Source organism: Diabrotica virgifera, chromosome 2 (assembly GCF_917563875.1).
Source record: "Diabrotica virgifera virgifera chromosome 2, PGI_DIABVI_V3a".
Taxonomy (NCBI): Eukaryota; Metazoa; Arthropoda; class Insecta; order Coleoptera; family Chrysomelidae; genus Diabrotica; species Diabrotica virgifera.
The window spans coordinates 153,607,924-153,634,145 of record NC_065444.1 but is presented as its reverse complement, the minus strand read 5'-3'; positions in this window follow the sequence as shown (position 1 = coordinate 153,634,145).

The following is a 26,222-nucleotide window of genomic DNA, read 5'->3' as shown; positions in this document are numbered from 1 at the left end:
GAAGTTTGAGGATAAACAGACTTGGTGGTGGTCAAATGAAGTACAAGGAAAAATAAAAGAGAAGAGAAAATTATATAAAAAGTGGCAAGAAACCAGATCGGACATAGATCTTCAAAACTACATGGTCGCCAAAAAGGAAGCGAAAGTAGCAGTAGCAAAAGCTAAAGCAAAAGCGTATTCAAACCTATACGATCAACTTGATACCAGGGAAGGCGAAACGAAGATATATAAAATAGCCAAACAGAGAGCAAAGAAAGCAAAAGATTTTAATCAGATTAGATGTATCCGAGATGAAAATAATAAAATACTAGTTCACGAAAGGGATGTCAAAAAGAGATGGAGAAAGTACTTTGACAGCTTATTAAATGAAGAATTTGACAGACAGCCTGTAGAGTCAACGGAGACAGTAGCAGCAATGGTCACCAAAATAACTAACGAGGAAGTGGCTCAAGCGCTTCAAAAAATAAAGAAAGGAAAAGCGGTAGGACCAGATGATATTCCTGGGGAAGTATGGAGAGCATTGGGAGAGACAGGAATAAGGTGGCTAGCAGGTCTATTTAATAGAATTATGGAAGTTGGACAAATGCCAGACGAATGGAGAAGCAGTATACTGGTACCTGTTTACAAAAACAAGGGAGATATACAACAATGTACAAACTACAGGGCTATAAAACTGCTTAGGACTAGAAAAATAAAATTTGGGGCAGCTTCTAATGCAAGGTCAAATGGTATCCCGACTAGGCTAGGTAGTGCGTGAAAAACCAGACTTTCGGCCAATATGATCTAAAATTGCTACTTCTGCGGCTTCAGTCTTGACCCTATTTTTCTAGTTCTTTTTTGGAATTAGCTACTGACCCTGTTTGATGAAATGTTCTCACTAGCTCTACTTAATACGTATACGTGATGATATTGCTTGTCTTAATGAAGCTTATTAAATATATTTGCTGTTCTTCTTTCACACTTTCTGTTTTCAAAAAATATGGAAAATAGCCCTGCAATAGAATATACTTACCATTTTGAAGTATTGAAAAATACCTCAATTTATTAACTAACAACAAGTTAAAAAAACTTTCAGTACCAAATTACTATTTTTTTTCTTCTTCTTCTTCTTCTTTGAGGTTTTTGGTGACTCTGCAAGGTCATTACCAGCACAAAATAGGGAACTTGCAAAAAATTTTAAATTAAAAAAAATGTTATAAATCACAACAGAACATAATTTAAAACATGTATCAAAGATAAAAAAGTTGTTTTTGTGTTCCGTTTCGCTCCTAAAGATGATTCTAAATTCAGATTAAAGCAGCTAGCCCAAAACGCGTCGTGACGTCATATGGTTAATGTTTAAATTCTGCACCAACAAGGTAAAAAAAATTGTATATAATTTTAAATTAGACATTATAAACGCCAGTAGAAAATACAGTTATTTGACGTTACAAGTCTTTTTGATCGTTTGAACTGTTCATAGAAAACTTGTATTTTTACAAAATGTTTTTATTTTCCATAGTATATCTTCTTTCCTTTCCTTCAAAAATTGTGTCAAACTCCAATCTAAGCCAACTGTTATATATTATTACAATGACATACGATAAACGTCATTAGAATATAAATGTTGTTCTGAAGCTATTTTCTTGTGGCATTTTTATAATCAAGTATATTCAAATGGGAAATAAGCCACAATTTTACCTAAAAATGATTTTATTAACGTTTCGACGCCCAAGTCGGGTGTCGTTGTCAAAATACAAAATAATATTAAATAAACAAAAATGTTGTTGCTTAGTAAAAAATTCTTCTAATAATTTATTTAATCTGACTCATTTATATCGGCAATTCAAACACGTATTATACATTTTAAAGTAGACGACTTTAAAAATGATATTGCCAATATTGATGAGTTATATATAATATATATAATATACCAAATTAACGAAGGATCCAACGAAGACACTGGAAAACAAAATCTATAGAACTTTATTCAAATTTAAAAATGACCTAACGTACTATCAAAGAAAATTAATGACACCTCATTAACGTAAGACACCACATTTTTATGGAGTACCGAAAATTCACAAAGCAAATATTCCACTTAGACCTATTTGTAGTACCATCAATTCTCCTTGTAGTGAACTATCAAAATTTTTATTAAATATTATAAAACCATTTGCAAATAATAATGACACATTTATAAAAAATACACAACATTTTTTAAACAAATTATCAAATATAGAATTTAATCCAAATAATATTTTAGTAAGTTTTGACATAAATAGTTTATTTACAAATGTACCATTAGATAAAACTTTAAACATAATCAAAACGAAATTAGAAAATGATAATACATTAACAACTAGGACAAGACTAAATGTATCAGCTATAATGGAGTTATTGACATTATGTACTAATAATACCTATTTTCAACTAAATAATGAATTCTATAAACAAAATTTTGGTCTCGCAATGGGCTCTTCTTTATCTCCATTATTGGCTAATATATTTATGGAGGATTTCGAAACTAATATCATTTCTAAACAAAATTTTAAACCCACAGTATGGTGGAGATATGTAGATGATGTGTTTTCCATATGGCCTCATAGATCGGAATTGTTGGATACGTTCCTGAATATTATAAACGATCAAGAAGAGACAATAAAATTTACAATGGAAAAGGAATACAATAACACCCTACCTTTCCTCGATGTTTTGGTCTCAAAGAAGGATACTGGATATGAGACTCAAGTGTATAGAAAACCAACACACACCAACAGATATCTCAATTACAAATCAAATCATAACATCAACGTTAAAAAGGGAATCATTAAATCCTTATATGATAGAGCCAAAATTACTTGTTCTAACGAAAATTCATTTTTAGAAGAAAAACAATTGTTAACATCTGTTTTATTAAAAAATGATTATCCCATATCGTTTATAAATAAGGAATTGTCAAGATTGGATCGAATGGAACAGAACAACTTAGAACGGGATCCTACAACATTCACAAGAAATAATACGAGGAAAATATCAATACCATATGTAAAAGGACTATCCGAGAAACTTAAAACAATAGGAAATAAATTCAACATATCAATCAACAACATTCAAAACAACAAACACATTGAGATCTATTCTATCTAAAACTAAACCTAACAGTGAACAAGAAAGAACAAAGAATTGTATTTATAAAATACCTTGTGAATGCAAACAATTTTATATAGGTGAAACGTCAAGACCATTAGACGTTAGAGTAAATGAACATCAGTCTTATATAAAAAATAGAGAATTTGATAGATCTCAAATATGTCAACACGCATGGGATAATGAACATAGAGTTCAGTGGAGAGATTCAAGTATAGTCCTAAAAGAAGCAGATAGTAAAAAGAGAAAAATCAAAGAAGCGGCTCTAATTATGCTAAATGAAACCAATTGTGTCGCAAATTCCTCGGTAGAATGCAGTAGGATGTGGTTACCCATACTAAAGGAGGAAGTCAATAGAAAGAAAATACCACAATTAGTAAATCAGTAAGATATCGAGTTAGTACATATTTAGTATTTTAGTATTTTTTAAAATTTAAAATATCAAGTCAGAATTTGGTATTAGTTTTGAGAGTAAACTAAATGTAAACCCAAATACTTGCGATGTAGGGATAGTATCACGAGGTTTTTCCTGGTTTTCCCTCGTGATTTACTATGGAATCTCTAACGCGAGAATTTCAGTACCACCGTTGCATTTGGTTGTCTTTTTAAAGACAGATCAAATGCTATGATTTTTTGTGGCGGATATTCTTGAGTTGGGATTGATTTCATGTAATCGAATGAACTATCTTTTAGTAAAGTCTTCCCAGTAACGCAACTGATCAATATTGGCAATATCATTTTTAAAGTCGTCTACTTTAAAATGTATAATACGTGTCTGAATTGCCGATATAAATGAGTCAGATTAAATAAATTATTAGAAGAATTTTTTACTAAGCAACAACATTTTTGTTTATTTAATATTATTTTGTATTTTGACAACGACACCCGACTTGGGCGTCGAAACGTTAATAAAATCATTTTTAGGTAAAATTGTGGCTTATTTCCCATTTGAATATACTTGATTATAGAATATAAATATTTTCCCTTATTCCGCGACGATGAGCTGGCCAAATACCCAAGTAGGTGGAGGCCAATAAACTAAAAAAGGGGAAGAAGAATATACCTAAATGCTAAATGTAACCACGAATGTAACCATATAGTAAAACTATGTGACGTCACGGGTCGCTTGAACTATTTCAATATTGGCAGATGTTAAATTTGTATTTCTAAGTTATTACGTTGTTATTGAAGCGTGAAATTTTGGAAATCTCATTTTTAAACAAATCTGAACACTATTATTTAATAAAAAAATGTGCAAGTCCCCTGTTACTAAGTTTGTTTTAATTTACTTTTGATGTGACAGTATAAATGACACATTAGCAAACCATAGGCGTTACGTTAATTTTTAAGAGATGAATTACGATGTTTTTCATATGATGCAAATATCGAAAAAAAAAATCGTGAACTATCGTTATGTCCGAATACTCTATATAAATTCCTTTCTAATTATGTGCCGCACATGCTATATGCTATTTAAAAATAAGGGTTTGGTGAAGACGAAGGGAGAGGGTTTACAAATGGCAGATCTTTGTATCGTAAAATGTGTCCTCCTTAGAACAAAAATCGACCTGTTTGCTCATTTCCTTAAAATCTAATCTTCTTCTTTAAGTGCCAACTTCGTTCCGAAGGTTGGCGATCATCAGGGATATACGTATTTTCGAAACTGCTGACCGAAACAATTCGTTGTTGCTACAGCTATACCATTCCCGTAGATTCTTTAGCCAAGAGTTTCGTCTTCTTCCTGTGGATCTTTTTCCTGCTATCTTTCCCTGCATAATTATTCGAAGCAGTTCATATCTTTCGCCTCTTGTAATGTGTCCCAAGTATTGCAGTTTTCGTTTTTTGATCGTAAATATGACTTCCTTTTCTTTATTCATTCTTCTCAAGACCTCGACGTTTGTGACTCTCTCCGTCCATGATATTCTCAAGATTCTGCGATACATCCACAGTTCAAATGCCTCCAATTTTTTGATATCTATCTTTTTCAGCGTCCATGACTCCATTCCGTAGAACAGCACAGAAAGTACATAACATCTCATCAGGCGAAGTTTCATTTCAAGGCTCAAATCTCTTCCACAGAACACTCTCTTCATTTTAGTGAATATAAAAAATAAAGAATAAAATCTAATAAATACTGCCAAATATCGAATTATTTTCTTTAGCCCACACTGTATAATAACAAGTAAACTAAATTTCATAAATGTGGACTTATATAATTTTTCTGTGGTTATGTTTGTGTGGGGATAAAGATTATCGCGAATTCTTTATCCAAAGGACTTATCCTTAATTTCTGCTACTATAGACAATGTTTGTGTGTATGTATGTATTTCTAAAACCGTGTTGCTCGGAAATACGCCAGTCAATGGGAGCAAGAATAGGATATTACCTCCGAATTCTATCCTACTGCATGGATTTTAATGAAATTTTGGGCCTAACCTCTACTTATCTCCCAATTCTAAGTCTAACCTATGCCGATGTGTGCTTTTATCTTGGGGGTGGTTCCCACCCCTTCTTAGGGGTGGAAAAATTTTTGGTTAAAATTACCAGGGAATTCGCTAGAGAATATAATTCTAAGCAAAAAATGTTCTATAATTTTTTTTTGGAAAACTCAATATTTTTTGAGATATTCGTGGTTGAAAATTGGCCATTTTCATTGAAACATAATACCTTTTCGAACGATTTTTTGCGAATACCTTAAAAACTATGCATCTAACTAAAAAAATTATATTAAATATTTTTTTAGGTTATAAAAAAACAAAGAGGCATTGGCCTTCACAAATCTTCTAGTTATAATACAAAAAGAGATATGGTAGGTGAAAATAGTTTGTTTTTTGGTACATTCTCAAATTGGTGTATTCAACTTGAAATAACAGAGAAACAGTCGATTTTAGGTGTATGATGCTCCTAATACCTTTTGTAGTTCTTGAAAGGACCTTTAAAATGAGCTATGCTGAAGGTCCATTACATTAAATCTAAGCGAGATATGCTGCAAACAAAATTGATAACTAATGTATTTTAAGAAAAAATGAGAAGTAATTTTAACCCCTATCCACCAAAATGTAAATGCATGGTTTTCCTTCTACAATACTTTTTATTATAGTGTTATTTCTATGTTCAAAATGTTGGACGAGTTTAAAATGAATGGTTTTTGAAAAAAAGATCAAATTATAGAGCGCATTTTTAAATTTTCTTAAAAATCTTCCATTTTCTCCATGTAACTTGAAAATAATATGAGATACAGTAATGAAAAATAAAAAGGAAATTTTACCTGAAAAAGCCCTACAATTTTGGGTGGTATCTTTTTTTTCGTGTCTCTTATCTTTTTCGAGTTACATGGAGGAAAAGGAAGATTTTTAAGAAAATTTAAAAATTCGCTCTATAATTTGATCTTATTTTTTTCAAAAACCCTTCATTTTAATTTAGCCCAACTTTTTGAACATAGAAATTACACTATTAAAAAAGTATTGTAGAAGGAAAACGATGTATTTAAATTCTGATGGATGAGGGGTTAAATATACTTCTCATTCTTTCTTAAAATACATTAGTCATTAACTTTTTTGCAGAATATCTCGCTTAGTTTGCATGTAATCGACAATTAGTATTGCTCATTTCAAAGGTATTTTTAAGCACTACAAAAGTTATTAGTATCATTATACACCTAAAATCGACAGTTTCTCTGTTATTTCAAGTTGAATACACCGATTTGAGCACGCAGTAAAAAAACAAACTCTTCTTACCTACCATATCCCTCTTTGTATTTTAACTAGAAGATTTATGAAGGAACGAATCTCTTTGTTTTTTTTATAACGTACAGAAATATTTTGTATAGTTTTTTTGTTAGATGTATAGTTTTTAAGGTATTCGCAAAAATCCGTCCGAAAAGGTGTCATTTTTCAAAAAGTATTGAGTATTTAAAAAATAATCATAGAGCAGTTTTTGCTTAAAATTAGGTTCTCTAGCCTTTTCCGTGGCTATTTTAACCAAAACATTTTTCACCCCCGAGAAGGGGTGGGACCCACCCCCAAGATAAAAGCGCACATCGGCATAGGGTAGACTTTGTTTCTTGAGCTATTCGCTACTTACTGTGAAAGTATCACGTAAATCTATGTAGTAGGATGGAATTCGGAGCCAAATACCCGCATTGACTGCCCTAGAAGTATATTCATCTTGTTTTCTCTTGACATAACTTGGACTTTATTCTTTTTCTTGTGCCTTCTTCTAGCGAAGGTTGGCGATCACTTCTTTAAACGCTTCTCTGTCTTTTGCAACGTAAAATATCTGTTTAACCCGGCACTGTTTAACCCGGCACAGCATCTGTTTGCAAGGCGCCGACTGCCACGTGGGGTGCTCACAGCACCTCTTAAAAATTTTCTGTGATCTACTTGTTTAAAAAACAAAATAATGTGTTGAGTAACACAAGAATATAAATAAACATGTTTTATTAACTTATTAGCCACTAATGTTATAAAAGTTAAAAAATAAAATGAAAATGGTGTTATAAGCAAATTAGCAAGTACCAAGCCATAATAAATGAAGTCAAGTAAAATATCTAAAAAAATTAGGATTTAGTGAGTATAGAGTCTATATTAATAATTTTAATCAGGTATTTCAATAAAAAATGTAAATTTGACCTGTTTGTCAAAAATACAAAAAAAAATTTAAAACTTAAAGTGCCAGATGATGACACCCCAATTCGACTTTAGAGCTATAAGTTCAGAATGACACTAAATTACCACTTCAAACACTAACACATATATGCTATATAATATTATAGAAAGATACTATGACGCACAGCTCGGTTACGAAACTTGAAGTACCAAATATTTGATAAAAATGTGTTATGGGGTGCTGGTAGCACCCCACGTGGCAGGTGCCGGGTTAACACTGAGGTTAGTCCAATCTCTGATATTCCTCAGCCAAGATTTCTTCTCTCTTCCCAATCCTTTTTTCCCCTTTACTCTTCCTTGCATGATGACGTGTAGCAGAGAGTATTAATCGTTTTGAAGTATGTGGCCCAGATCCAGATACGATATTTTTCTAATTTTTATTGTATTCATAAACTTTCTGCCATGTCAAAATTCGTCTTAATACTTCTTAGACTTTCTTTTAGACTTTTCTATATATTATATATATATAGCCACGTTTCGAATGCCTAAATGGACTTTATTAACGAGGTGAAATAATGACATTTTCATTGCTACTTTAGAATTCCTTTAAGAAAAGTATATAACACAAACCAGTATTTGCCTTCCAATTGAACTAATTACACGCAAACAATGCTTTTCATTAGATTTTCCTCACTCGACTTGAGAGTGCTTTAACTATAAATAGACTGTAAAATTGAATTAAACTTTATAGAATCTCTAAGCACACGATCCCGCATTAGAATTAAAGGAAATGCAACGTTCACTGTAGCAGTTCATCATGTAGATAAGCCAACGTTATATAAGGGTTGGTTATCAAGTACATGGCAACCATTAGCACGCATATTTTAATTATATAGTACAGGTGATAACAAAGAATTTCAAATTACTCGGCAGGCTGATAAATAACGATAGATTACGTGACTTAATGTTAATCGAATTTTTGCTAAATAATAGGTTAGGAAGGTTGTCTACTAGGTTTTCATATTCATGTATAGGGGGATATAAATAGGGATATAAAAACACCATATTTATTTAGTTGAAAAAATCATAGATAATAATAAGATAATAATTTTAATTTACAATCTTCTTCGTGCCAACGTGCCCAACTCTTAAGCTTAGGCGCGTGGGTAGCTTCCATGACAATTTGTCGATACCGTTCTCGATCTTGCGCGACATGCAACAATTATTCATCTGCTGATAAGCCAGACCCAAGGTTCATAAATAGACCTTGGGACCTTGAGCCAGACCATTCTTCATTCTTCCATTGACGAAAGTTTCGGAGCCATGAATATTTTTTCTTCCTACATACGTATGCTTTACATACTGAGATACACGAAGTTATATTGGTTATTCGGTAGAAGCTCGCAATCTACAATCAAAATCAAGGTATTAACTTACAAACAAGTGCTCCAGCCAGTATGGTCATACGATTTACAGTAATGGGGCTGTACCAGCGAGAGTAACTATACTATGGACGAAGAAGTATTGGCAGACCAAGAAAAAGATGGTGAGATAACTTAAATAATTTAGGAGGCTAATATTGAAGAAGAAACAGGCTTTAAAGCCTACATAAAAGAAGGAAGAAGAAGAAGAAGAATTTCTCTTTTTCCGTCGATCTCTCCGTTGAGTATTAACTGCAGAACCCAGTATCTGTTATATTTCATTACATGCCCCAGATATTTAAGTTTTCCCTTTTTTATTATATGCATCAAGTCACCTTCGCCTTTACCTAATTCTGTATAAGACTTCTCTGTTTTAAATGTGTTGAACCCATGATATTCGGAGCATTCTGCGATATGACCACATTTCCAAGGCTTCTAATCTGTTCATCATATTAACCCTCATGATTCAGGTTTCATATCCATATAGTAATACAGGATACATATAACATTTTAGGAACTAGATTCTTAGTTGTAAATTCAGCTGGTAACTGCTCAGTATAGATCTAAGTTTCATAAATGCTTCTTTGACTATTTCTATACGAGTTTTAATTTCATTATCAAGATTTATTGTGTCGTTTGTCCAAAATCCTAGGTATTTAAAATAGTTCACTTTTATTATTGGTTCATTACTGACAATTAGTTGCATATGGCCGACGTCTTGTTTACTAACCACAAGTAATTTTGCATTTGTTGTATTTATGCCAAGTCTGTTATTGGAGCATTCTCTAGTGCTAGATCTATAAGGATCTCGATCTATAAGTTACAATATATTTCATTTATTTAGAAGAATGGACTCAAAAGCAAAAAATACAGCCTAAAAATATTAAGCAAACACAGAGAATGAGAATACCAAGGAACAAAGACAGGGATGACCTAATCGAAGTGGTGATAGATCAATAAACAAAGGAAAAACTCATATACCAATACTAGAAAACACCCGTGTTGAGCTGGCCCCCCCCACTTGCAAAAATTAAAAAGCAAATAGCCCTGATTTATGAGCTATTTATGAGCTCTCATATTCCGCAAACTAAAAATTTTGAGCTCGTTCCACTGAGCAGGAATTTAATACCCTAGTGGGGGGGGCTGAGTCAGCCCCCCCCCACTACTTAAAAATAGGAATATTGAATCGGTTTTTGCGGCAGAATTACGAGCTATTTATGAGCTCTTGAAATTATATACTTTCGATTTTTGAGCTCATCCCCTTCACCCCCAAACAACCCTTTAATTGATTTAACTTCAGAGAAAGATGCTGAGAAAACTTAAAATATATCGTATTGCGGATATAATTCATATAGCTTATATACTCTAAGAATAAACTATTAAATCAAGAGCATTTCGATTGTTGAGCTACAACCCCTTCGCAAGAAAACCACCCTATCTTCCCGGCTTAAGAGAAAGTTGTACTTAAAATGCATTAAACTAATTATTTGGCGACTACATATCATTTAATAATTTATAACCTTCCAAATTACGCGCATTTAGATCAGTAAATTGCAATTTATTTTGTATAGTGCAGTCACTGAAGGTAAAAATCAACGATTACCTTCAATTTCGGTGAACCTTCATCGATTTTCACGAAAATTGGTCAGTAGTTAGAGGATACGTCAAGAAACAAAGGTGACATGGTACCACCTTGCGGCTTTACCCTGAGGGTGGATACCGCCCCTTCTCGGGGGTGAAAATTATTTTATAAAAAATAAATGCACAAATCAATCAAAGAACAAATTAAAAGCGAAATTTATTATATAAAGTTAATAAAATAAGTCAATACTTTTTAAGTTATTAAAGATCAAAGATTTTAATTATTTGTGAAAAAAATGCATGTTTTGAAGAGGTTTTTTGTAAATTACTGAAAAACTTTAAGTTTTTACAAAAAAGTTAATAGTAGTTTAATTCGTATAGCTTATATTCTAAGAATAAACTCTTAAATCACGCGTCTTTCGATTATAGAGCTACAACCTCTTCGCAAGAAAACGACCCCATATTCCCGGCTTAAGAGAGAGTTGTTCTTAAAATAATTTAAATTAATTATTTGGCGACTACATATCGTTTAATAATTTATGAGCTTGCAAAATATACGGATCTCAATTATTGAATTGCCATTTTCTTTCTATAGTGCAGTCACTGAAGGTAAAAATCAACTATTACCTTCGATTTCGGTAAATCGCCATTTATTTTCACGAATTGACAATAACAACTTGGGGTTTTAGCCTGGGGTATATGTCACCCCTTCTCGGGAGTGAAAATTACTTTATTAAAAATAACCCCACAAATCGAGAGAGGGACAAATTGTAAGCAAAATTTGTTATATAATGTGATTAAAATAAATCAATACTTTTTGAGTTATTAAAGATCAAATATTTTAATTTTTGGAAAGATAATGCATGCTTTAGAGCGATTTTTCATAAATGACTCAAAAACTGTAAGTTTTTACAAAAAAGTTTTCATCACTAAAATTGAAGCTAATAAAAAATATAATAAATTGCTTACTTGAAAAACCCTTTAATGTTAATTTAAAGTAAGTTATTGGTAATTAAATGTATATTTTTTTCCGCGACTGTTCAAATCTAAGGGTTCAAGCTTAAATAACGGGAAAGAGATGCATTTTATAACACTTAGGTACTAAATACTTGTCAAAGTACTTAGAAATACCTATGAAAAATAAGATCCAGAAAAAGTTGATAGTATCAAAATCCGCTCACCAATTTTCATGAAAATGAATGGAGATTTACCGAAATTGAAGGTCATAGTTGATTTTTACCTTCAGTGAGTGCACTATAGAAAGAAAATGGCAATTCAATAATTGAGATGCGTATATTTTGCGAGCTCATAAATTATTAAACAATATATAGTCGACAAATAATTAATTTAAATTATTTTAAGTACAACCCTCTCTTAAGCCGGGAATATGGGATGGTTTTCTTGCGAAGGGGTTGTAGTTCAATAATCAAAAGGCGCGTGATTTTAGAGTTTATTCTTAGAATATAAGCTATACGAATTAAACTACTATTAACTTTTTTGTAAAAACTTACAGTTTTTCAGTGATTTACAAAAAACTTCTTCAAAACATGCATTTTTTTCACAAATAATTAAAATCTTTGATCTTTAATAACTTAAAAAGTATTTACTTATTTTATTAACTTTATATAATAAATTTTGCTTTTAATTTGTTCTTTTATTGATTTGTGCAGTTATTTTTTATAAAATAATTTTCACCCCCGAGAAGGGGCGGTATCCACCCTCAGGGTAAAGGCGCAAGGTGGTACCATGTCACCTTTGTTTCTTGACGTATCCTCTAACCACTGACCAATTTTCGTGAAAATCGATGAAGGTTCACCGAAATTGAAGGTAATCGTTTTTTTTTACCTTCAGTGACTGCACTATACAAAATAAATTGCAATTTACTGATCTAAATGCGCGTAATTTGGAAGCTTATAAATTATTAAATGATATGTAGTCGCCAAATAATTAGTTTAACGCATTTTAAGTACAACTTTCTCTTAAGCCGGGAAGATAGGGTGGTTTTCTGGCGAAGGGGTTGTAGCTCAATAATCGAAATGCTCTTGATTTAATAGTTTATTCTTAGAGTATATAAGCTATAGGAATTATATTCGCAATACGATATATTTTAAGTTTTCTCAGCATCTTTCTCTTAAGTTAAATCAATTAAAGGGTTGTTTGGGGGTGAAGGGGATGAGCTCAAAAATCGAAACTATATAATTTCAAGAGCTCATAAATAGCTCGTAATTCTGCCGCAAAAACCGATTCAATATTCCTATTTTTAAGTAGTGGGGGGGGCTGACTCAGCCCCCCCCACTAGGGTATTAAATTCCTGCTCAGTGGAACGAGCTCAAAATTTTTAGTTTGCGGAATATGAGAGCTCATAAATAGCTCATAAATCAGGGCTATTTGTTTTTTAATTTTTGCAAGTGGGGGGGGGCCAGCTCAACACGGGTCTAGAAAACAGTATAGTTATTTTCCTAACAAGTGCAGAAAGTCATTCTTTTCCGCACACAACTGCAGTTTGCAGAACGACGCGAAGCTCGAGTTCGGCAAGCAGTCGAGTGCGGAAAAGAGACTTTCTGCAAGAGTTAGGAACAATATTTTTTCTACGAGTCCGAGTCTTTAAAAAATTACCAAATCTTAATCAATTAATTTAATTAATATGAAAATACATACACAAATTAATTCTTTGACAAGGTTGTCAAAACCAAACTTTCAATATATTTAGTTAGCATGACGATGATCTTTGTTTCCATGACGATGATTCAAAACGACTGTTATTGTCTACCGATTTGACTTTCGAATATTATGTCAAAATAATTTTATTTCATCGAATTGTCGCGTTAATTTCATTAAAACAGGAACACAATAAGATATATTTGAAATACATATACATAAATATATTTGAAAAAACACAATAAGATATAAATATTAGTTTATTGCATGTATTATAATTACTTTAAGGCCATATTAACATATCTAAATTAACACGCGTGCAGAAAAGTAAAAACCGCGTGCGGAAAAGTAACACGCGTGCGGAAAAGTAACACGCGTGCGGAAAAGTGAAACTTTCTAAACTAAAATGCGTGCGCGAAAATAGACATTTTTGCACGATTGTAGAAAAATAAATAACAGAGAAAGCATCGAGGACGATCTAAACTGCAGACTAGAGAGTACAGGAAAATTATTCCAGGCTCTAATTAGCAGATTCTTCAAATATCAAGGAAAACAAAGATACTGGATCTTAAACTGAAGACACCAGAGTAGTACACAAGCAGTAGAGATGAAATTGCTCAGAAGAACGATATGGATAAGAAGGACAGACATACTAAAAAATAAATAAATAAGAAACGTACTTCAAATTAATCCATTAATTGACAAAATCGAGGAAAAAAATTAGCATATATCGGCACTAAAACACGAATGGAGAGTAAGATGCACGTGAGAAGAGTGTGGAAAGCTAAACCAAGAGAGACATGCAATACAGAGGCTTATCATGTAGATAAGCCAACGTTATATAATGGTTGGTTATCAATTACATGGCAACCATTAGCACGCATATTTTAATAATATAGTACAGGTGATAACAAAGAATTTCAAATTACTTGGCAGGCTGATAAATAACGATAGATTACGTGACCTAATGTTAATCGAATTTTTGCTAAATAATAGGTAAGGAAGGATGTCTACTAGATTTTCATATTCATGTATAGGGGGTATTACCTTTTAGGGATATAAATTCGCCATATTTTTTTAGTTGAAAAAATCCTACATAATATTTTTAAGTTACAATACAAGCTTTTTATAGTGCCTTATTCATAAACTAAAAGTAGTAATACCAAAACAATTTACTCAGTTATTGGAATTTTACATTCTAAATAGATACTTCAGAGTCAAGCAAGAGGAGGTCTACTCTGAGCAAAAAAAATTAAAGCGGGTGTACCGCAAGTTAATGTACTAGGACCATTACTCTACCTATTGTACACCAATGATATTCCAGACCTTAAAGAAGATATGATAGACACCTTGGCCACCGATTAGGCTATCCTTTCGTTGGTAAAGATCATGAAAAAGCTGCAAGAAAACTTCAGATGTCAGTAAATAAGAATAATCATTGGACAGAGAAATGGAGAATTAAACTGAATGGTACAAAATGAGTGCATGTAAATTTCACCTATAAAAGAGAGGGATATCTGCCCATTAGAATAGATAACATCCAGGTTTCTGTTGTAGATTCTACAAAATACTTAGGGTTACATTCGGATAAGAGACTACGTTGGAAATTCCATATTAAAGAGACGAGAAATGAGTTCAAAGTAAAATTTAGAAAGATGTGACACTCGTGACATTTTGACATAATAGGTTTGTTCTAGCAAACAGTCAAACTAGTTAGAAACCGTCAGCAAACAGTTGGTCAGTGAGAGAACATAATACAGTCACCAGTGTTATCCCCTCTACTCGCGCTGGTCGACTATTCGCTGATGGCTTCAAACCGTTTGAAACTGATGCTAGAACAAACCTAATTTCACTCGCCTTCGGCTCGTGAAATTAAAACTGTCAAAGTGTCACTCGGGAAAAATTCAATAATTTTAGAGCTCTTGTGCAATTACTACTGATTATTTCATTCATAGGAGATTCTCACCAATAGAAAGCTACAGAAATCTAAATTAGACTGATAATTTTTGATAATTTCCCGTCGTCAAGTATATTACGGCAGATGCCCTTCGTTGCTATGCAAAAATGCATTCAGTGACATTAATGACAATTAATGTTTTAAAAATTATAAATGTGGTGACTTTCAACCGTAAAATATTTATAACAACTGTGTGTTTAATTGTACTAATTTGTACTTACATAAATAAATTACAATAAAATTTTGGTTTTGAACAGTTTTATTCATGAAATAATCGCAACAAATTGCACTCGATCTCTAAAATTAATATAGAATTTTTGCCCTCGTGGACAAAAACATAATTTCACTCGCCTTCGGCTCGTGAAATTAAAACTGTCAAAGTGTCACTCGGGAAAAATTCAATAATTTTAGAGCTCTTGCGCAATTACTACTGATAATTTTGGGCGATTTTCATAGTTATGTACATTCTACATTGGTAGAAATATTGGATTTTGATAGTACCTACTATTTAGCCATATGTATAAAATAAAAAAAGCGGTACAGTAGGTGGTACTGTACACCAGCACTAAGCTTCATAGTGTTTTCTGTATTTTTAAATTTTAAATAAAATTTTTAAAATTGAGTAAAGTAATTTTAATATTTATTTATTTTTTTTATTTTACGACTTCTGCTTATTTTTAATTATTTCTGCTTATTATAACTTCTGCTTATTAAATATAATTAAATAAACAATTAAAAGTACCAACATGTATATAACTCATGGTAGCTTTTTAACAAATTGACGGTGATACACTATTTCACACACTTTTCTTAATAATCTTTTTTGAAAATGTTTTCCGGAGTGATACCTAATCGAATCGTCAAAACTTTTTAGTAGGGATGGCGGTTTTTGACAAAACACCGGTTTTCGGTTATACCGTTTTTTTTGCTTACGGTTTAACCTGGCGGTTATAACCGGCAAAAAACCGGTTTTTGGAAAAACCGGTTTTCGGTTTCTTTAATCCAATAGGTTACAAAGTTACATTTACAATGCACTTTAGTTTGCGATACTCCATTCGACTCGATATCAATATGATCAAAATTAGTACATACTATCGAAAGAACATAAATATCAATATAAATTAAACACAATTTTTAATAAAACCATTTTATTCTATTAATTAGTATATTTATTTATTATTTTATTATTATTATATATTTATTGATTATTATTAAATATAATATAGCTTAAGATTAATATATACATTGGATCGAAATAAAATTTGATTTGTGTGAATCCCAAAGATTTGTGAATTTCAGTAGTCAGATATAGAGAACAGTAAACCAAAATTATTATTATACTACTGCTCAACAGAGAGCGCTGAAATAATTCAGGTTCTATCGTCATTGAATATATTATGAGAGTAGAATATAATATGCAATTATTGTATTCAATTAATGATGCAAATTTAATTTACCACTTAAAAATATAATCCTCTAAAATACCCACCAACTTTCCTCTCCTTCCAAACCCAAAAAATCCCCAACCATTTCAACTTATAAAAATTTATCCCAGACTCTTTGAAATGGGATTTAAAAAAAATAATATCAACATAAATTTTTTACTTAAAAATAAATTGGATAATGCAATTTATCTTTTATTTTTACTACCATCAAAAAAAATTATCATGTATTACTTTTAACACGTTTGTATATTTGTAGAATAGGTACATTTTAACTCAATTAATACTTCCTGTATGGGTGTATCGTTTTGAAAACATAGGGAAATTCTTGCAGATTCGTATTCGTAAACAGTAATTTGATATTCATAGTCAGAGCATTATTTTTGGTAATCAGAAAAAGTAATTCACCCACTTTTAATGTCAAGAGTTAAGTGTGAAAAATAGATGATGTTTGCGTCTTAAACCAGATCACTTCTTATGTAAATATTATGATTACAAATACCTTTTCAAGGAAATATAATAATAAAACTTATAAATTGTTTCTGGCTGATGTGAGATTCCACTTTCACTTTGCTTCTGTATTTATAAAATAAAATAAAATTTGAATTGTGGTTTCGTTTGGAATAATTACTTGAGAATAATAATTATGATTGGGATCCAAAATAATACCTAACCTAGTCCTAATCACCGTGAAAACCTAATAACCGGTTTTTACTTTAAAAAGAAAAAACCGGTTATAACCGGGATAAAAAACAACCGGTAAAACCGGGTATTGCGAATTAAAAAAAAAACGGTTTTAGGTTTAAACCGGTAGGTTTTTCCCATCCCTACTTTTTAGGTAAAGATGTAATAGTCATTACGATCAACTGAATAATCCCAGATAAACACAATACACCTTTATGTTGAAAATATAAATTTGGACAAAGTAGCAAGAACATACTTAAACAAGGACAAAATGTTGTTAAATGTTTGACAATGATGTAAACATCAACAGGAAGCTAATGTTGCTGTTAAGGTATTGTTATTTTTGTTTGTTGATTATTATCATCTTCATTCTGGCTTTACAACACGATGTGGGTTCAAGCCTCATGAAGAATTTTTCGCAAATCATACCTATCCATCGCCTTCCTCCGCCAAGCACGTATTCTCAAATTTCTCATGTCTTTATCAATGTTATTAAGAAACCTTGGATTCTGGATTTTCCTCTTCTTTCCTGACCAATGGCGGAGGGTTTTCTAACTAGATCAATGTGTTCCTCAGCCTGCTTAACCTTCCTATATTATGTCTTTTACGATACATGGTTGGTGGAATACATTGTCTGGGTACTTGGTGGGAATATAAATGAATCTTTAGTGTTTGGATATCGTTTAACTTAATTCGTTATATTAAAAATGGGAAGAGAGAGAGAGAGAGAGAGAGAGAAGGAATGTCAAATTGTTCATAAAATTACAGCTATAATAATTGTGAAATAATATTAAATTTGCTTGACCTAAAAATGGGAAACCCAACTCAGTCATTTGTATCATCAAACAGCCCTGATTTGTCCATTGTGTAACAAAGGCTTCCTCCAAATATTTCCATCTTCTTCTGTTCTACGCTTCTGCTATCCAATTGGCCACAATTCTTTTCAGGTCATCAATCCATCGTGTTGGAGATCTTCTTCGGCTTTGTCTGCTCGTGGTCCTCACTCAAGTTGTTCTGTCTGTCTATCGTCTTTCATTCTTGCAACACGTCCCGCCCATCTCCATTTTTGCCTTATAATACATTCGATAATATCTTCCTCTCCGGTCGTCCACGAACTTCCTCGTTTCTTACTTTATTTCTTATGCTTATTTCAAGCATTAATCTCTCAATCTTTCGTTGTGCCCTTCTCAATTTTTCAGCTGATGTTTTTGTGAGAGTTAAGGTTTTTGCTATGTACGTATTATGTGAGGACGGGTAGAACGCACTGGTTAAAAGATTTCCTGTTTAAAAGGATTGGTATATTTGTTTGAAACACGTATCTCATTTTTCCGAATGAAGCCCTACCTAAACTTATTCTAGTCATTAATCATTTGTATAGAGGTAGTTAATAATTTCAAAGTAAAGTAAACATTAATAAGTAGCAATTACTATTAATTAAATTTCATTAATAATGTTACATCCCTACATGCTTTAAATGCTCTAAATATACTATTATGCTCTGTATTTTCTCTCTGTGATGAGACTGATTAGCATTTTATTATTTCAATTAATTAATTATTTTAATTGCTACTCATGGAAACAAAATCAAAATTTAAAGAAACTTTCCAATAAAAGATATTCTCAGGGCTAATTGATTTTAATGCATCACCATTAGTTTGTGGCTTCTAGTATTTTCTCGTTGCTTACTTTATCCAGGATAAAACAGGGAAAATAAGTATACTCAAATTCATATAAATTTTATAAATATTATTTATTTATATACTATACCATAAAAATATAAGATTCCAAATGTATGCTAAAACTTTATTCTGTTTTCAAAATTTTCTTATCTAATAAAATTAATCTTTAATTCTACTATCTCCTTTTTCTTTTAACAAATTTTCATTTAAATGAGTCGGTAGACTGTTCTTATTATAAAAAAAAAAACAATATTTAATTTACCTTTTAAATAGATTATTTATCTCTTCTATGAATTTATGAATGAATAAATTATGCTGTAAAAACTGTTAAATTGACAAAAAACAAAAATATGGTATGTAATATACAAAAACTCTCTCCTTTTCACAAATAATCTGACTAAGCTTTTTTTATCTTCTTTACTTCTTCTCAAACATTGTGTTGTCCTCGGTTCCCCCACACGTGCTCCTCGGATGCTGCTACCGTCTTTCTCTTCCAAACTGTTTCACAAACAAAAAACACCACTCGCTCTAAATCTCTCCTCTATTTAGTCTCCGACTCGATACAGACAATATCAATCTTTATAATTGCAAGATTCTTTCTCTCAGTTCGATATCTTGTGCAAAATTGATACAAACCGGCTACTGGTTCCAGACATAAAACTGGAATCTATTCGGACACTAGGAGATTGTACTTCTCGACTCGATCACAATTCCGTCTCAACAGGAATCTACTTACACGGCCACCAAATTCACCACTTTACACAAAATTACTATTTTCCAAACTGGACTGCTCCTGTCCGATCTTAATTACACAGTAAATCTTTTTCCTTTATCAATCTGAGACTCAACCACTCTGCTCTCTATCCATCCATCTCTTCGCCAATCACAAGCATTCTCTCTACACATTACATCCCTAATTTCATTTCTTAAGGACAAATAGTGTTGTATACAAATTTTCTGTCTTGTCAAATTTTCAGGAAATATTATAATTAAATGTTTTCTTATATCCTAGAAAAACCCTATATTCTAAAACTAAACAAATTGTTTACCGTCGTTTTTTTTTTCTAGGAAAACATTCTATTGTCTACTCCAACCGCGAGTACATTCACTTTCTAATCCGACCGTATTTTAGTTCATTGTTTAATTTCCTTAAAACATTTCCTCTTTCCACGAAACACTGCTTACAACTAAATCATATTGTTTACAAATTTTGGCTATATACAGGGCGATGAAAATTGACGATCTCATTGGCTTTAACATAAAATTAATTAAACCTCTCGATGCGAATCCGTTAAAATATGGAGAACAGTGCCTACGTTCTTTCCGATGAAGGCTCCAATAAGAGCCGAAAATCGCGATTCAAGGGACTGGACTGCACTCCGTATTCTAATTGAAAAGTAAGATTGTTTTGCCTTCGCATTGCAGCTGAATAAAAATGGTATACATTTTTATTTTATAAAATTAATTCTCTAAATTTTCCCCATAAAATTATTTAACAGTACATATTTGTGCATATCAATGTAAGACAAGAATAATTGTCTATGGTTTATGTTAGAGTTGAGCCAGTTAATATCGTACATAATTTATAACGTTATTCGTGGCTTCACGTAGCAGACAATTTTGAGAACATTGCTTTTAACTAGCACTAAACTTTTATTAAATTAGCTTTTAAAATATTTAATCGCTTGCGAAATGGTGCAGATATCCTGCACAATGGCTTTAAAGGTGCCACCAGCACTACTTTGGGCAAGCTAATCTTATTATGCCCTCATACTCGAATACGGTGTCATATTCTGGAAACATTTTCCAAATATCTGGAAGGTGACGAGTGAATCTGCGGCTTGTATAACTCGGAAATGCAACGAGGAGTTCAATGGGCCTCTTCTGAATTTTAAACTTTCATTTCCCCCAAACTGTTATGAGTTTCCGGTTGAAAATGGCAGTTACATACCGAATCCTATATAAAGTTTTAGAACTTAGTAAGTCACAGATTTAAATTGAAATTTAAAATATATTCTTATACCGATTTAAAATACAATCAGTATATATTTTGATATGAAATTGATTTTTGTGATTATTTAAAAAAAAATAAAAACATTTGTATCGGAATCATTTAGTTTACTTGTAAGAGTTGACCTCATGACGCTGTGCAAATTTTAGACAGCGAAACTGGTTGTCGGAGTAATACAATCAATAAATGATTGCGAGTACGTCTCTTTTTAAAACGTTTTTTATATACTTGGCTTGGTCGGTGTGACGGACTCCGCAATTTTTGTAATCCATTTTAAAAATAGTTCTAGGCTACGTAGGTACGTGAAATTTTCAGAATAGCTTTGAACTAGCTAACAATGCAATATTTAACTGCTATTATACAGGGTGATTGATTAGTAGGGTAAAGCTCCGTAGATCCGTTATAGTAATGGACAGCGATAAAAGTGGATAACAAAAATTGTAGCCAACTTTGAGCTTCATATTAAAAAATTTGTTAGAATTTTACAGGGTGTTCGATAACATAGTGGCAGATTAAACTGATGTTTTTTTTTTAAATGGAACACCCTATATTTTATTTCATATTCGAAATCTTCTTAACTTCTCCATGACAAAAATATATAGGTTTGGTATGTTATACAGGGTATTTACAAAGTTATAACAAATTTTATATGAAAATCGTAACCAGTTCAACTCCCTGTATAAATACAAATAATCACAACGGCAGTGGTTTATTTATGCCATATTTTTTTACTTATTGTCAGAATTTTCACAAATGGTTGATATTCCTGATTTTTTTTTATATTGAATACAGGGTGAGTCAAAACGCAAGTACATTATTTTCTCAGTAATTTTAGATGAAACACCCTGTAATTTATATCACTATCGAAAAGTACTATTACCGTACTTTAATTTATATATAACATTCCCTATGTCTAAATTTATTAGTTTTTGAGATATTTTCATTTTTCAGAGCAAATTATTAAGGTACTAAGGTACCTAAGGTACTACTATTAAGGTACTATAGAAGACCAAAAATAAGCGTTTTTTCAAGATTTTTTTCTCAGAACATTTATTAAAAATGAATAAAAAACTTTTTACATATTAATATCCAACTCTTAGAGATAGAGATGTATCAAGTCAAACTAGTTTGATTTTATTCAACAAACTTGACTTGACTTGAAAACCAAACTTTTTTTGTAAAAAAGTTTGACTTGACTTGATTTCGATATCTTTAGGTTTGACTTGAAATCAAACTTCTTCAAACAGTTTGAAGTTTGAATATCATATTGCGCAACTTGTTTATTTCCAGTTCTAATTGAGAGCGTACCTACTGACTTTTGTTTTGACTTATTTGGATAGGTCTGAATCTGTACTCTGCTACTCCGCAAATTAGTTCATATTAAGAAGTATGTGCTTGGCTTGTTTATTACGTTGGTTTTGAAGTGTGGGCTTTGTGAAATAATATCTGAACCTGAATATTTTTCGGCTCAGAACAAGTACCAGATCAAATTAAGTCTGATTTTGAAGGTATCTATTCTCTTCCACTGCAAAAATTAAGAGAAAAAATCTGTAGTTGAAGTAGAATTAATTAAGAAAATTAAATATACTGATTTATTTGATATTGCGGCAGGTGATTTCAAAACAATGAAAATTGAAAAGTACATACTTATAACCATAAAATCCTTTATAAAAGGTATATTTGTTAAAATTAAAATCCCTATGCAGGGCTACATCATAAAACAAACATTACTAGTTTTCAGTCGGTTGACCGATCATCATCAGTGTTTCTTGAATCAAACATGCTAACCACCAAAGTAAAAATATTAGGGTCAAAACCCTTTAAAATTAATCCGTCATAGGAACATATAAAATTGATGTGACTTTACATACGGATGTACAAAATCTCCAGTGTTTCACGCTCGAGGTCGCTGTTAGCTCAATTTCTCAAACATTGGATATTTTGTGCATCCGTATGTAAAGTCACATCAATTTTATATGTTCCTATGACGGATTAATTTTAAAGGGTTTTTACCCTAATATTTTTACTTTGGTGGTTAGCATGTTTGATTCAAGAAACACTGATGATGATCGGTCAACCGATTGAAAACTAGTTCTGTTTGTTTTATGATGTAGCCCTGTATAGGGATTTTAACAAATATACCTTTTATAAAGGATTTCATGGTTTTTTGTAATAAATGGTATAGTCGGTTCGCTAAACTCAGACGCAACTGGCTAGATATTTTAGTCGATAATTTTTTTGTTTTTTGCCAATTTTGCAAAAATTGGCAAAATTACTAACTATTTAGTGATTATTAACTATTTAGTAATTATTTTTTGCCAATTTTACTAAAATTGGCAAAATTACCGACTAAAATATCTAGAAAGTTGCGTCTGAGTTTAGCGAACAGACTATATACAGCCAACTACAGGAAATTTTTTCCTCGTGGATATTTTTTTACATACTTGTATTATGTAAAAATAAGGAACAGTGTTATAAAATGAAAATTAGTGAACTAATTCTTTAAGACGACATTGCAAAGTCACAAAAAAATTATTAAACCTAGTCTATCAAAAATATATTATTTTGTTGTTCCTTCATAAATTTTTGTGGCCGTTATCGTAACACAATTTTACAACCTCTTTATCCCATCTGTACCTTTTCATCTTTTGTTGTGAAGAACGGTCCAGCTATTTATTGCCAACATGTGTTACTGTGCTTGATTTTAAGAAAAAAATTTAAGATTTTTTCAGTTGAATACTATTGTCCTATTGTAACATGGGCGGAGCGTGAGGGGGCAATATAATATAATCCAGGGGTTCTATGTAAAATATAAACAAAAGTTGAAAAGTTGGGAGATTGTGATTCCGTAGTTTTTTTTTATTAGTTATAAAACAATGTTATGTAACGCGCTGTTCGAACCCCCTCCACCCGTATGAGGCGCCGTAACGTTTTACATGACCCCCTCCCCAACTTCAGCAGCATCAGTAGCTCGACAAACCTTTTTGGGTCCTGGCTTGTTCTAGGATTTTCCGCCATTTTGTTCTGTTCCTTGCTTTGTTCTTCCTATTGGTAATCTCAAGTGTTTTCAGGTTTTGTTTCACTTGTTCCATGTATCTAAGTTTGGGTCTTCCCTTTGACTTTCTCCCTACTGGTGTTTGCCTCATTATATGTTTTGGTGTTTCGGTCTCCAACATCCGTTTAACATGGCCCATCCAGCGCAGACGTCCGATCTTTAAGGATGTTATGACGTCGGGTTCGTTGTATGTTGCGTATAGTTCAAAATTATAATCCCATTATAATCGCTATTCGACAGTGTACATGTCTCTGATCCATATATAAGGACCGGCTTCATCAGGGTTTTGTATATTTTGCATTTGGTTTTTCTCTTGATGTTGTTAGATCTTAGATGTTTAATTAGCCCATTTACTAACTTGCGTTACCCTCCCCCAACTTGCGTTACGTAATACTTGAAAGCTTCCAAAGTAAATTAAATTACACTTGGTATGATAAAAAAACTATCCAACGAATTCTTTGTTTTAATCTAGTGACACTCTAATATAAAAAAGTTATATCGATAAAACGAAACTTACCAGCAAGCAATTCTAAGCATACAGGAATCATTTTCAAAACCTATTTTGATTATAATCGCTTCCTGTATCAAGATACTTTTATGTGGCACTCATTGTATTATTAATTTTCTTATCTTAATTGGCAACTATTAACATGTCAATCTCGACAAAAAAGTATATCTACTAAATAAACTATTTTTCAAACTCTTTCAAACTAGTTTGACAAACAGTTTGAATTTTCAAACCTGTACGATTGACCAGTTTGACTTGACTTGAATTATTTGTCAGAAGGATTGACTTGAGTTTGACTTGAAATTAAGTCAAACTCAAGTCAAGTTCAAACAAAAAAGTAGTTCCGACGGCGGACAGTTAATCTCAGGATTGGGATATCCGAAACAAATAAATTTTACGGCATTTGAAAAAGGAAGGTTTCTTACGTGACAATTTACCACAATTAGTAAAAAATTCTGCAAAAAAAAAGATTTTACGGAAATTTTGAAAAAATTTTGTGAAAAAATCGCCCGTTTTTCTTCAGGTTTTCATGGTCAAAAAATATTTATTTTTTATTTTTTGGTCAAATTGTGGTAAATTGTCACGTAAGAAACCTTCCTCTTTCAAATGCAGTACAATTTTTTTGTTTCAGATATCCCAATCCTGAGATTAACTGTCCGCCATCATTTTTCGAGGCCTCGACTTTTGCGCCCTCTACAATATTAGTTTACGTGCATAAATGAAAAAAAAATATATATTTTTTGTACTCTCTAAGAATTAGATATTAATATGTAGAAAGGTTTATGTTCATTTTTATTAAATGTTCTGAGAAAAAAATTCTTGAAAAAAATTATTATTTTTGGTCTTATAAAGTGTACTAGTACCTTAATTACGGGTTTAAATATTTCCAAATTTTAGGCAAGGCATGCTGAATTGTCTAAAAGTGACAATTTACGATTACTGATTATCAATCTGTAATCAAAGTTGGCTACAATTTTTGTTATTAACTTTTATTGCTATCTATTACTATAACGGATCTACGAGCTTTACCCCACTAATCAATCACCCTGAATGGATACATCGATTTTTTTTATTTCAAACTATTTTAAAAATGTGGCTAATGCAAGGATATTTTAAAGTACGTTTATAAATCGATATCTACAAATTGATGGTGGGTCAGTGGCATTAGACTGTAGACTGAGAGTTCCCTAGTTCGAACACGGTTGTTGCGTATCTTTCTTTAATTTTTTTAAAAAATAATTAAAAGTTGATATAGGTACTTAAAATTCTTATTTTATAAGTTAATTATTATATATAAATATTATAGGTATATACCATTTTAAACAACTGTGGTATTATAAAAAGTACTTTTTTATAAAAACAAAATCAATGGGAAAGTCCCCGTAGCTGGCTGTATACCATAGTTAAAAAACCATACTGAAGTAAAAACTTCTTTTGTATATTGGTATAAAAAGTTTTATTAAAAAACATAAAAGTCCTCCAAAAGGATT